The sequence below is a fragment of the Pinus tabuliformis genome, chromosome 7 (genome assembly GCF_031772625.1).
Source record: "Pinus tabuliformis cultivar Carrire ecotype Pingquan chromosome 7, CPIR1, whole genome shotgun sequence".
Lineage (NCBI taxonomy): Eukaryota > Viridiplantae > Streptophyta > Pinopsida > Pinales > Pinaceae > Pinus > Pinus tabuliformis.
This window is the reverse complement of record NC_142293.1, coordinates 1549998674-1550013657: the sequence shown is the minus strand read 5'-3', so window position 1 is coordinate 1550013657 and position 14984 is coordinate 1549998674.

Here is a 14984-nt window from a genome sequence, read left to right as displayed (position 1 = left end):
AGGATTAATGTGTTCATTGGGACTTTAAAATATAACATCCAACATAAGGTTCGCCTTTGGAAACTAGATTCATTGGAGAAGGCATTCAGGTTGGCAAGAAAAATGGAAAGCAAAATTATGGCAACAAGGAAGCCTACCACTCACAATCATAAAGATGGAAGCGTTGCTGCCCCTAGCCATCCACAACCTACAAGGTTGACACCACAACAATTGGAAGAAAAAAGAAAAAAAGGTCTCTGTTACAGTTGTGATAGAAAATAAATTAAAGGTCATAAGTGTGTCGAGAAGAAATTATTTTACATAGATTGTCAAGAGGAGGAAGAAAAGGAACAAGAAATGTCAAAAGAACAGGATATCCACTAGAAACAAACCCTAGAAAAAGAAGAAATGAATCTGACCAAATCTTGTAACGCATTTGTTGGAATTACCACTCCTCAAACTATCAAGATCGAAGGGCATATCAAGAAGAAAAAGATAATTGTGTTGATTGATTCATGAAGTACCCATAATTTTATTCATTGTAAGATAGCCAAGGACTTGAATTGGTTCCTATATCCAGCACCAGAGTGTCAAGTGATGGTTGCAAGTGGAGGAACCATAAATTGCTCAAGAAAGTGCCATAATATCAAGCTATCCATGGGAGAATATGTATTGAAGAACCCAATTCTTTCCATTCCAATGGGTGGTGCTGATGTTGTATTAGGAATCCAATGGCTACAATCCTTGGGTACAATAGCTATTAATTTTCAAAAACTTTTCATGAAATTATCTTCAGAAGGAAAGGAAGTTGAATTAAGGGGTATCGTAGGGAAACCAGGAAAGATAATCAACTATAACGGAATGACAAAGTTTCTAAAGAAAAAACGAGGCATAATTTCACAATTATGTTCATTGGAGGTTCCCACATCGAAATCATCCATTTCTCCAGATCTCCAAAAAGTCCTGGACAATCATTCCAAGGTATTAGAGACTCCCAAAGGCCTCCCACCTATTCATGATCATGATCATGCTATTAATTTGATTCCAGGAAGTGTTCCTCCAAACATTAGGCCTTACAGATATCCCTATGTACAAAAGAGTGAAATTGAACGTATGGTTACAAAAATGCTAGAGTCTAGTATAATTTAACCTAGTCAAAGTTATTTCTCTGCTCCAATAGTATTGGTTTACAAGAAGGATGGATCAGGGCACATGTGTCCAGATTATAGGGAGCTCAACAAGCTCACTATTAAAGATAAATGTCCCATTCTTGTCATTGATGAATTATTGGATGAATTGCATGGATCAATTTACTTCACGAAGTTGGATCTTCGTTCAGGATATCATCAAATCAGAATGAAGACTGAAGACATTCCTAAAACAACATTTAGAACTCATGAGGGTCATTATGAATTTTTGGTCATGCCTTTTGGCCTGACTAATGCACCTTCTACATTTCAAGGTTTGATAAATTCCATTTTCAAACACTTCCTTAGAAAATTTGTGCTAGTAATTTTTGATGATATACTAATCTACAACAAGTCTTGGAAGGATCATGTCCAACATGTTGACATGGTGCTCAAACTATTGGAGGAGAAACAATTATATGCAAAAATCTCCAAATGTTTCTTTGGAGTACAAGAGGTGGAATATCTAGGTCATATTGTATCTCATGAATGTGTTAAGGTAGACCCTAGAAAAATTAAAACCATTAAGGAATGAAAAATCCCCACATCCATAAAGCATCTACGAGGATTTCTCGGGTTGACAGGGTATTATCGCAAGTTTGTTAAGATCTATGGGAGAATAGCAGCACCTCTAACAACATTATTGAAGAAATATGAATTCTCATGGACTCCAGAAGCAGCGAAGGCCTTTGAACATCTTAAAGAGGCAGTGTGCCAAGCACTAGTCTTAGCTCCACCGGACTTCACAAAAACCTTTATTGTGGAATGTGATGCCTCAAGAAATGGAATTGGTGTTGTTTTAATGCAAGAAGAAAGACCCATTGCTTTCAAAAGTCATCCAATCAAAGGAAAGTATTTACACAAAGCTATTTATGAGAAGGAAATGTTGGCAATACTACATGCACTTAAGAATTGGCGACCCTACCTAATGGGAAGACACTTTAAGGTAAAAATAGATCATGATAGTCTTAAATACTTTTTAGAACAAAGATTATCTTCAGAAGAGAAAAGGAAATGGGTCACAAAGATGTTGGGCTATGACTTTAAAATCATCTACAAAAAAGGGAAGCAAAATGTTGTGGCAGATGCACTCTCAAGAAAGGATGAGGATATGGAAGCATTTCTTTGTGCCATTTCTATTATCCAACCATATTGGATAAATGAAGCAAGGGATGAATGGAAGAATGACGAGGAATTATGGGCACTCATTTAAAAGGTACAACAAAATCCTAGTACATCTGATACATTTAGCTGGAAAAATGATTCTTAATGGTACAAGGATCGGTTATACCTATGTAAGAAATCCCAACTCAAACAAAAGATTCTTAGGGAATTGCACACCTATCCCTTAGGAGGGCACTCAGGATTTCTAAAAACCTACCATAGGGTTAAAAAGGATTTTTTTTTGGGATGGCCCTAAATTGGATATTCAAAAGTTTGTGGCGGAATTTTTCGTTTGCCAACAAAATAAAGTTGAAACAATTAAGACCCCAGGACAATTACAACCTTTATCCATTCCAAGCCAACGTTGGGAGGAGGTTTCAATGGATTTTATCACAAGTTTACCCAAGTCCGAAGGAAAGAGTGTTGTCATGGTGGTAGTTGATAGGCTTACCAAGTATGCACACTTTTGTGCATTATCTCATCCATTTAAAGCAAGTACAGTTTCAACTGCATCTAAGGAGACAATTCAAAAGCTACATGGAAACCCAAAGATTATTGTAAGCGACAGAGATCCCATTTTCACTGGAAATTTTTGGACAAAATTATTTTCTTGTCTTGGTACTCAGTTAGCTCATAGCTCATCTTATCATCCTCAATTTGATGGGTAAACTAAGATAGTAAAAAAATGTTTGGAAGGATATCTTCGTTGCTTTGTATTTGATAAACAAACACAATGGGTCAAATGGTTGCCTCTGGCTGAATGGTGGTATAACACTTCCTTCCATACTGCAATAAAAATAACCCCATTTATGGCACTTTATGGATGTCATCCACCATCCATCACATCATATTTAAGAGAAAATTCTAAGGTTCAAGTAGTGGAAGATCACATCGAGCATAAGCAACAAGTTCTCCAACTCTTACAGGATAACCTCACCTTGGCGTAGAATAGAATGAAAGAGAAGGCAGATCAACATCGTAGCGAAAGAATTTTTGATGTAGGTGATTGGGTATTCCTACAACTACAACCATATAAACAAATGTCCCTCAAGCAAGCTAAGAAGGATAATTAATTATCACCAAAGTATTATGGTCTGTACAAGGTGTTGCAAAAGATAGGTACTATGGCATAAAATTGGAGCTTCCTGCAGCTTCCCGAGTGCACCTAATTTTCCATGTTTCATGCTTAAAGAAGGTTATAGGTGATAAGCTTCCAGTTCAAACAATATTGCCAAAACTTGATGAGGAAGGGAATATCATATTGGAACTAGAAGCAGTCAAAGAAACAAGAACTCGACAACGACGAAATCAATCAATTTCAGAGTATCTCATGAAGTGAAAGAACTTATCCGTTGAAGATTCCACATGGGAGGATGAGAATTTTATATAGAAGCATCCAAAAGTACTAAAGCGTTGAGGAAAACACTTTTTTGAAGGAGAGGGGCATGTTAGGTCCCTATAATACTAGTGATTCCCCCATTACTATTGTCATTGTATCCCTTATTGTTATTGTTGCGCCTTTATATTTTTATTGTTAGGTCAGCTTGGTTATATTGTGACCCCTTAGACTCCTATATATAGAAAGGAGGTTTTGTCATTTGAAACATCCAAGAATTTTTCATTTGTGTAATGTAAAGGAGGTTTCCCTTCGAAGAGGCTGAATTCTAAGGCGTTGATCTATCTTTTCTATCTTTTTGTGAGTTGGTTTCATAACAAAGTACAATTAAAAAAGTAGTTTTCTTCTTTTCCCTCTAAAATTTATAACTCTTATTTTATTATTTTAACTATAATTTTATTATTTTCCTTAGGAGGCCACTTTAGGCTAAAATTTCCTCTAATGTCTCTGCCTTGATTCATGTATATTTGTAGCGATTATGTTGGTGATACTATGGCTGTGTTTCCATTGTTTATATGTCGTATATTTGATGGTTATATGTTGGTTATGTGACATATTTTACTTATGTCTCTTGACATGTTTGATGAATATATGAATGGTTGATGAATGCATGGCATAACTAGTATTGTTATAGCTATGTGGAGAGCACATAGACCCTTCTTGTTGATTCTCAGACTATTATGATCAGATATACATTCATGACCTGTAGCTTACATGTTCACCATATGTTTGACGAAATGACTGTCATGGTTAGGTCAAGTTTTTTACTAAATTTTGAATTCTTAGCATTTTTTTCATGTTTATAATTATTATATAAAGTCTCAGTCAGTTTTGGGTAGTGGTATGGAGGCTGACCTAGATTTGTGGCTTAGGTCACGGGACCGCAACCTATGAACTAGGCAAGTTGGGTCACAACTGCACTCGTGTAGTGTTGTACATGTGGTTGGAGGCCTATAACCACATGGAGGCCTTGTCATGCATGCGATTGGGAGTCTAGGTCACTGAAAAGAATCCCTAACTCAGGGTTCAGTCACTTGGGGTGGTTCTTTGGCCCCTGATTGTCCTGTAGCCCTGAGTAATATTGTGAGTTGTGAATTTGCAGGCTCCACTTCCTTAATTGGAGCTTGGTGGTTGGGTCATGTCATACTAACTATTCATCTCATGTTTACTCTCGTAGGGCGATGAGATTGGGTAAATGTGGGAGGGGTAGTTACAGATTGGTATTAGAGCTCCCACGTTCAACACTTGGACTAATGTGAAGAATGTGTTTGTCACACATGGATGTTAGTTGTCTAAGTGTTGGTTATGCATGCATTTTGATAGTCACTATTGTCGTATTGTGTCATCATGATGTTGTTGGTATGTTATGACGTTGGTATGATGTTGATGTTGAGATGATTGATAAGTTGATTTTATTATATATACATATGTTGTGCTAATCTGGTTGACTGTGCAGACGAGATAGCCTCCCTTGAACTTCACTAAGGTATGTTGATCATGTTTATTTATTTGACATGGTATGTTTGTAGGATGAAGATCAAGATGACTAGAATAATGGTGGACTATTGTTCACATGATTCTCCCTACAGATCATATGAACATCATGGCGATGAGTACTCCCCTGACATAGTAGATACGTTGATAAGTTTGAAAGTAGAGATCATAAGTTGTAAGGAGGATAATGATAGGATCATTCAATCACATGAATTAATTTCCAGAGCACAAGAAAAGAAAGCAGAAGTTAAAGCAATCATCCTTCATATTTTATTAGATTTATAAAGACAAGGACTGCTTAGGATCAGTCATGGATAGGAGGAAAGGACCAATGGGGCATATGAAAGACGGTCTCAATTAGGATAAAAGTTTGATAGTGACAACACACTTAGAGATGGTAGGTTCTTGCATACACCTAACATGAGGGGTGAATGACCATGGGTCTATTCTAGTTTTGGTTAAGAGAGACATCATCTTCATCACCGCCACCATTCATATAGGAGGAGTGAGACACAATTCTTGGAAGAGGAGTTCAAGAAATAAAATCCTTCTAGATTTAATGGATAAATGAAGAAGACAAAAGATGGAGAAGCTTGGTTTCTTGAGATGAATAAGTTTTCCAAATTGCATGATTATTCAGAAACTATGAAAGCGAAGATAACTACTTTTAGTCTTAGAGGTAAAGCAGGCATTTTGTGGGAAGATTTGAAGAATGTTAGAGGAATTCGAGAAGAGGAGCTTACTTGGAGTGAGTTCAAGAGAACTTTTCAGGAAGAATTATCTATCTAAAAGACACTATGATGATAGCGAAAAGGAGTTCTATGATTTGAGGATGGGATCTATGACCGATCAGGAGTATACTATCATATTCTTGGAGTTGTTGACATATGTGCCTTATCTTAAGGAGGAGAAAGCAAATATTTAGTGATCCATCAGTGGCTTGTTAGTATCATTCAAAGATAGAATTGAGTTTAATGAACTTAGCTCACTAGAGGAAGCCATCAAAAATTTGAAGCATTGTTATAAGCAATCAAAGTGCAAGACTGAGTCTAAGCAGGAATGGAAAGGAAATGATAAGAATACAGGAAAGTGGGCTAAGAAGAGAATAAAACCTCAGGATGTAGGTAACAAGGAGAATGTAGTGCCGCACAAGAATTTGAATACAGTAGACAGAGGACAAGGATTTTAGTCTCAGCGGTAGAGGAAGGGTGATGGCAGGGAGCATTTGCAGTGTTGGACTTGTGGCAAGGATCATCGCAGGAGAGATTGTCCATAGAATAACTATAGAAAACCATAGATTTACATTGCTCGGGATGCATAGATAGTTGGAGATGTTGGAAAGAGTATTCCTCGGATTTATGTAGCATTATATAATAAGAAGGATGATCATCAAGCATCTATTATCGAGATGGACGGTAAGATTTTTTATTAATTTTTTTCTATCTTGATTGACCCTGGATCTAACTATAGTTATATCAGCCCTAAATTGTTGGATAAGTGTTTCTTGAATAAAGAAGTGCATGCAAAGTCTTGGTTGGTGTAGTTGGTGATAAGTAGTAAGAAAATAGTTCATCATTGGGTGAGATTTTGTGCATTTGAGATGAATGGTATATCTACATCAACACATCTAAATGTGCTTCCATTGGGATCATACAATATGTTGTTGTGTATGGATTGGTTGTATATTCACAGGGCTCAGGTAGATTTCTATGATAAGGCTAATGAGTGCTTGAATGACGATAGAGAGAAGAGAATCTAGTAAGGTAAGAAGAAGTCTACATCAGTGAGGATGGTTACATCTATGCAGCAAAAGTGTATTAGCGGGAAAGGGTGTGTATTGTTTGTAGTTCATATTTCTAGTGACAAAGGAAAGGATGTTGAGGTTTCTAAATTCTTGGAGAGGTATCCAACTTTGCAGCAGTTTTGGGATGTATTTCCAGTAGGGATTTCAAGGTTGATGCCTCATAGGGAAGTGGAATTTTCTATTGAGTTGATGCTAGGAGCAACACCAACATCAAAGGCAGTGTATGGGATGAGCACTCCAAAGTTGGTGGAATTGAAATTACAGCTTAAGGAAATGCTCAATAAGGGATACATTAGGTCAAGTGTGTCACCTTGGGGTGCACCAATATTGTTTGTGAAGAATAAGGATGGTACTCTCAGGTTCTATATTCATTACTGGTAGTTGAACAATGTGACGATTAAGAAAAGGTACCCTTTGTCACATATTGATGACTTGTTTGATCAGTTAAAATAGCATTAGTGTTCTTGAAGATTGACTTGAGATCAGGATATCATTAGGTATGCATCAAGGAAGAGGACATCTACGAGACTAGTTTCTGGACCAGGTATGGGCATTATGAGTTTTTTGTGGTTCCTTTTGGTTTGACTAATGCTCTAACTACTGTCATGTGTTTGATGGATAGTGTGTTGCATCCTTATCTGGATAAGTTTGTGATAGTATTCATTGATTACATATTGATATATTCTAAGAATATGGAAGAACATGTAGAATATATAGAATCCATGTTAAGATTGTTGAGAGAGCATCAGTTGTACCCCAAGCTTAGTAAGTGCAGTTTATTTCATACATAAGTTCATTACTTGGGGCATGTGGTTTCCAAGGAAGGTATAGCAGTGGACCTCGAAAACGATAAGATTTATCATGGAGTGGGAAACACCTACAAATGTGGATGAGGTCAGACCATTCATGGGATTATTAGGTTACTATAGGAGGATCATCAGGCAATTCTCATAGATTCCCTATCTTATTACATGTTTGCAGAGGAAAGGAAATAAATTTGAATGGACAGAGGAATGTGAAACTAGTTTTGAGAAGTTGAAACAGTTGAATGAGCACGAGCATAATTATGTAACTGATGATCTATCTTGACAATGATCATTCATGAATTGAAGATGTGGAGACACTATCTTCTTGGCAGGAGGTTCATTTTGATGAGTGATCACAGTGGGATAAAGTACTTGTTTGACCAACCTAATATGAATTCCAGACAAGCTAGGTGGTTGGCTACACTCAGTGAGTTTGATTTCGAGGTCAAGTACATTAAAGGAAAGGAGAACATAGTTGCAAATGCTCTTAGTAGGAATTTATTAGAAGAGTATATGTCAATGACATTGAAACAATGAGTTCGTATGAGACAAACTTGTGGGAGAAGATATTGTAAGTAGGACAACAAGATGATAAGTACCAACAACTTAAGCATAGTTTACAACAACAGGGTACAAGTGAATAGGATGTGGATTATCATCTCATGATAGATGGTTTGGTTAGATTTAGGGATGTGATCTATGTGTTAGTCAATAACGAGTGTAATAATCTTATCTTGAGGGAATTTCATGTTAAGTCGTATTCAGGTCAACCAAGATATCAGAAGACAATGACAATAGTTAAGAATTTCTATCACTAACCAAACTTGAAGAAAGAGGTGGCTGAGTGTGTTGCAAAATGCTTGGATTGTCAACATGTAAAAGTAAAGCGTAAGAATCCAAGTGGTTTATTACATTCGATTCCACTTCAAGAGTGGAAATGGGAGGTCATTTCCATGGACTTCATTACAGGTTTTCCAAGGACATCAAAGCAAAATGATTCTATTATGGTTGTGGTTGGTAGGTTGACTAATGTAGCTCATTTCGTTGCAGTTAAGTCTACTAACTCAGCTAGTGACATAGCTCAGTTTTTCATTAGGGAGATAGTGAGGTTGCATGGTATTCCTAAGAAGGTTGTTTCAGATAGAGATGCCAAGTTCACTTCCAGATTTTGGAAAGACTTGTCTACAGGTTTGGGGACAGAGTTGGCCTTCAATACAACTTATCACCCTTAGACAGATGGAAAAACATAGAGGGTTAATAGGATTCCTGAGGACATGTTGAGGATGTATGTTATGCATCAACAAAGGAAGTGGGAATAGTATCTCCCGCTACTTTAGTTTGCTTATAATAATGGGTATCAAGAATCTTGGAAGGTGAGTCTATTAGAGGAACTTTATGGGACTAGTTGTAATACTCCCATCAACTGGAGTGATCTAGTGAACAGGTTTTTGATTGGTCAGGACATGTTGGAAGACATCGAATAGGAAATGCAGGTTATCAAGGAGAATCTAAACGAAGCACAAGATAGGCAGAAGAGTTATGAATATCAACATAGGGTATATAAGGAGTTTCAAGTTGGGGAGCATGTGTTCTTGCACATCAAGCCTAAGAGGAGCTCCTTGAGGATTAGATCATGTGCGAAGTTGGCACCTCAATATTAAGGGCGTTTTGAGATCCTTAAGAGGAGTAGACTAGTGGCCTACCAACTTGCACTACCTCCAAGGGTGAAAGTCCAAGATGTTTTCCATGTTTCATTGATTAAAAGATATGTGAAGGATGTTGATCATGTGATTAATTGGTCTATATTGTAAGTGTAACCATAAGGAGAATTCCAGATGGAACCTCATTGCATTTTGCAACGAAAGATGCTCATGCTCCAAAATTGAGTAATCAAGCCGGTTAAAGTGTAGTGGAAGCACTTTGGGCGCGATGAAGCTACATGGGAGATGGATAATAAAATGTGGGTTATGTATCCTTCTATATTCATTGGTTGAGCAAATGTATTCTGATATATGTTTTTGATGTTATGTTTTGGTTATATGTGTGTGTGTGTCTGTAAATACCACATCAAGTTGTGTTCTAAAGCTCTAATAAGTAGTATGGTGTTCATGGTATGATGATCATGTTATCAACAACATGGTATGATGTAAATGCCACATCAAACTATGTTATAAATATCCATGGGAAGCATGTGCTTTGTTGATTTATAAGTGTCATTAAACACCAAGGACAGTGTTCCCCCAAGGGGGAGGTGTTTGTAACAACTCTTGGTTGATTTTATACGTAAATAAAATAAGACCAAGGTCATGGGCCACATATTCCAAGTTGAATGTTGTGTAAAACATAATGATGGATATCATTGGTGCCTAATAAATGGCTATGGAAATTAGCAAAGACATTGGCAAAGTCAAAGTGGCATTAATTGGCATTTATTTATGAAAATAAAAGAAAATAGAAGAAAAGGGAGATGAAAGGTTACAAATTTGCATGAGAGGGAAAATGAAGAAAATAGAGGCCTCAGTGATAAAAGGATTTTGAGGATCAATTTACAGCTTTTGTTAGTTTAGTCTTTGGCTCTCTCATTCATTCTCTGACTCCCTCATACTCTTGCAAACTTAGAGCATTCTTCAAGCATGCTTGGAGCACTCAAGTATTCACTTGGATTTGGAGAGGTGGATCAACAACTACAACTGGATTTCTTTGTAGGTAACAGGTTTCATGTGTGATTTCTTTGCTGATTTATGGATGCATGGTATATGCATGTAATTTTTTGGTTATGTGCTGACCTTGGCATGGGAGATTTCCTCGCTTAACAATGGTTTTATCCTTTCCTTTCAACTTCATGGATAGCCATGGTGTTTTGGGTTTTTCCACTTAATTCTATTTTTATTGGTTCTCATAATTCCTTATGGCTATGGGTTGGAACAAACACTCTAGAAGCCTTGTAAAAACTTGGGTTGAGTTACTAGTCCTAGAGCCTAGGATGGGACAAACACTCTTGAGGCCTTGGTGGGTTGAGTTACTATTACCTAGAGACAGGTTGGACAAAGGCTCTGGAGCCCTGGAAGGTTTTGGGTTGAGTTACTAGTTCCTAGAGCCCTGGACAACTTGGGTAGACACTAATCTGGTTGGTGTTAGTGATGTCTGATTGTTTGGTGGAATCACTGGTTGAGGGTTGAGGTTGTTAGGTACCTTTAATAATAGTGTATTCCCATTATTGTTATTAGTGTATCCCCCTATTTTTATTGTTGTGCCCATGTATTCCCCATGTTGTTATTATTGTGCCCCATAGAAGCCCACTATTAATTTTTTTTTATTAACTTATTTGTGATCCTCCAGGCTTGACCTATGGCTTCAATATTTGTGACCCATGGGCATCTAATCCATCAAATTCATCCAAGGATCGCACCTGGTCTGGGCCACAACAGCCCTTAGCTAGCTGTTTTTTTATAGCATGTCTCCTCCCCCTAGCACAGGGCACAACCACCCCCCATGAGGTTTGATCCTGGGTCCCGTTGTTGACAAGGCCCATCCTCAACTGGTTGTGCTAGTGGGACTTGACCCCACTATTGTTACTATTGTGCCCTTATATTATTATTGTTATGTAGGCTTTGACTATATTGTGATCCCTTAGTCTCCTATATATACCAAGGAAGTCTTATGATTTGAATAATACAATAATCATTTATTTATGTAATGTAAAGGAGGTTTCCCCCTTGAAGAGGATAATTTTTAATTCTTTGATCTATATTCTCTATGAGTTGGTTGCATAACATTTGTTATCAAAGCTTTGGATTCTAGGTTTTCACTTCTTAAAACAAGTCATCTTGGATTTTTCGCTATAACATTTTTTCTACGAGGATTCAAAAGTTGAAACTTCAAGCATGTGGATCTAAAACCTCGGTAAACTTCGTGTACAAATTTCATATCTTTGTTCGCTATGTTTTCGAATATGTGATCCAGGGACATTAGGGTTTTTGTAGGCTCCAAATTTCCATATCAAACATGTGACCTAGGGAAAATTGTCATAATGTTCGTTTCAAGCATCCGATTTAAATTCTATAAAAAGTAGCTGAAATTTCACGGACTATAGATTTTTCGGTAGCAATTTCAAGGCCAAATGTTAAAATCGTGACACGTGGCATCCCGTACAACTTCGCTCTACTGAACAAGTCCATAATCACGACATCGTGGGATATCTAGCATAAATCTATAGTGAAGAATCCAATATTGGTATGACTTATGGAATTGGAAAGAAGATTCATAGGGTTACCAATGGACTGAATTTCAGACCTCAAAAATGTGAAATTACATAGATACAACAATTTCAATATTGAGCTCCAAGAAAAAGAAAAAAGTGTGTATTTTTTAAATTGTGTCATAAATTTTGTTTGAAAAATCAATTTGAAGTGATTCAATGGGAATATTGAAGCATAGATATAAGTATTTGGTTCTTAACTTCCTCTAAAACAAAATAAATATACACCCATTAAGCTGTCATAAAGATCTACTATGACGCATGAAGAGGAAGAAGTGCAACATGAAATAACAAAATTACGGGACCAAGTGCAACAAATTTTGCTCTCACAAAGAGAAACCAAAGGTGACATGGATGTTTTAAAAGTAGGCATGGAAGGTTTGAAGGATGGCATGGAAGCTAAGATGGATGGTCTGAAAGTAGATATGGAAGGTTTGAAGGAAGGTTTGACAAAGTTGTTGCAAGAAAGGCTTCCCAGTGGTGACAATATAATCCATGAAAATGATGATGAGGACAAAAGGAATATGAATTGTGATTTTAGAGAATCCAATGTGGGGTTTAAGAACCCCGACATTCCAAAGATAGATATGAGGAATTTTATGGCAAGGATCTGGTAACATGGATACTATAGATGGAGCAATATTTTGATCTAAATGATGTGCAACACACACAAAAGGTACACATTGCATCTTTATATTTAGAACCCAATCAATTTGTATGGTATTGATGGATTTGTTCTCATAAACTACCTGTCACTTGGTCAATTTTTATGCAAGAAATGATAGCACATTATGAGGATACAAAGAGCAACACCTTATTTAGCCAATTCATAAATTTTAAACAAAAAGGTTCAATGGTGGAGCACATTCAGGACTTACAAAAATTAAATATTAGGGTAATTGATATTCCAAAGGAGTATAAGATTGATTTATTCATAGGAACTTTGAAGGATAACATCCAAAACAAGGTTCACATTTGGGATACTGATTCATTGGAGAAGGAATTTTGGGTGGCAAGAAAAATTGAAAGAAAAATTATGGAAACAAGGAAGTCTACCGCTCACAGCTATAAAGATGGAAGTGTTTCTTATCCTAGCCTTCCACAACCTACAAGGTTGATGCCACAACAATTGGAGGAAAAAAGAGAAAAATGGATTTGCTATAGTTGTGATAACAAATACACTAAAGGTCATAAGTGTGCTGAGCAAAAATTATTCTACATAGGTTGTGAAGAGGAGCAAGAAAAGGAACAAGAAACATCAAAAGAGGAGGATATATACCAAGAACCAACCCCAAATAAAGATGAAATGAATTCAACCATATATTGTAATGTATTGGCAGGAATTACCACTCCTCAAACTCTCAAGATAGAAGGATATACCAATAAGAAAAAGGTAATAATGTCAATAGATTCATGTAGTAATCATAATTTTATTCATTGTAAGATAGCGAAAGAATTGAATTGCTTCCTATATCTAGCACCCGAGTGTCAAGTGATGTTTGCAATTGGAGAAAAACTATACATTGCTCTGGAAAGTGCCACAATATCAAGCTAATCATGGGGGAATTTGTATTGAAAAGTACAATTCTTTCCATTCCAACAGGTGGTGCTAATGTTGTATTAGGAGTCTAATGGTTACAATATTTTGGGACAATAACTTTTAATTTTCAAGAACTTTTCTTGAATTTTTTTTTGGGAAGGAAAGGAAGTTAAATTTAGGGGTATCGTAAGGAAACCAGGAAAGATAATCATCTCTAATTGCATGACAAATATTTTGAGGAAAGAACAACAAGGCATACTTTCATAATTATGCTCACTAGAGGTTCAAACATCAAAATCATCTATTTCTACGTATCTCACAAAAGTCTTGGATAATCATTCCAAGGCATTTGAGACTCCCAAAGGAATACCACCTATCTGTCATCATGATCATGCTATTCATTTGATTCTAGGAAGTGTTCCTGCAAACATAAAACCTTACAAATATCTCTATGCCCAAAAGTGTGAAATTGAATGTATGGTTTCTGAAATTCTATAAGATTGAATAATTCAACCTAGTCAAAGTTCTTTCTCTGCTCTAGTGGTATTGGTGCACAAGAAGGAAGGATCATGTTGAATGTGTCTAGATTATAGGGAGCTCAACAAGCTCACTATGAAAGATAAATTTACCATTCCTGTCATTGATGAATTGTTGGATGAATTATTTGGAGAAATTTACTTCAACAAGCTTGATCTTCGTTCAAGATATCATCAAATTAGAGTGAAGAATGAAGACACTCTAAAAACAACATTTAGAAATCATGAGGGTCATTATGAATTTTTGGTTATGCCTTTTGTCCTTACTAATGCACCTCTGACATTTCAAGTCTTGGGAGGATCATGTTCAACATGTTGTCAGGGTGCTCAAATTATTGGAGGAGAAACAATTATATGCAAAAACCTCCAAATGTTTCTTTGGAGTATAGGAGGTGGAATATTTGGGTCATATTGTACCTCATGAAGCTGTTAAGGTAGCCCTTAACAAGATTAAAGCCATTAAGAAATGGAAAATCCCCACAACCATAAAACATCTTCAAGGATTTCTCGAGATGACAGGATATTATCACAAGTTTGTTAAGAATTATAGGAGAATATCAACACCTCTAACAACACTACTGAAGAAAGATGCATTTTCTTGGACTCCATAAGCGAGTAAGGCCTTTGAACATCTTAAAGAGGCAATGTGCCAAGCACCAGTCTTAGCTATGCATGACTTCACAATAACCTTTGTTGTGGAAAGTGATGCCTCAAGAAATGGAATTGGTGTTGTTTTAATACAAGAAGGAAGACCATTGGTTTTGGAAGTCATCCAATCAAAGGAAAGTATTTACAAAAAATTATTTATCAAAAAGAAATG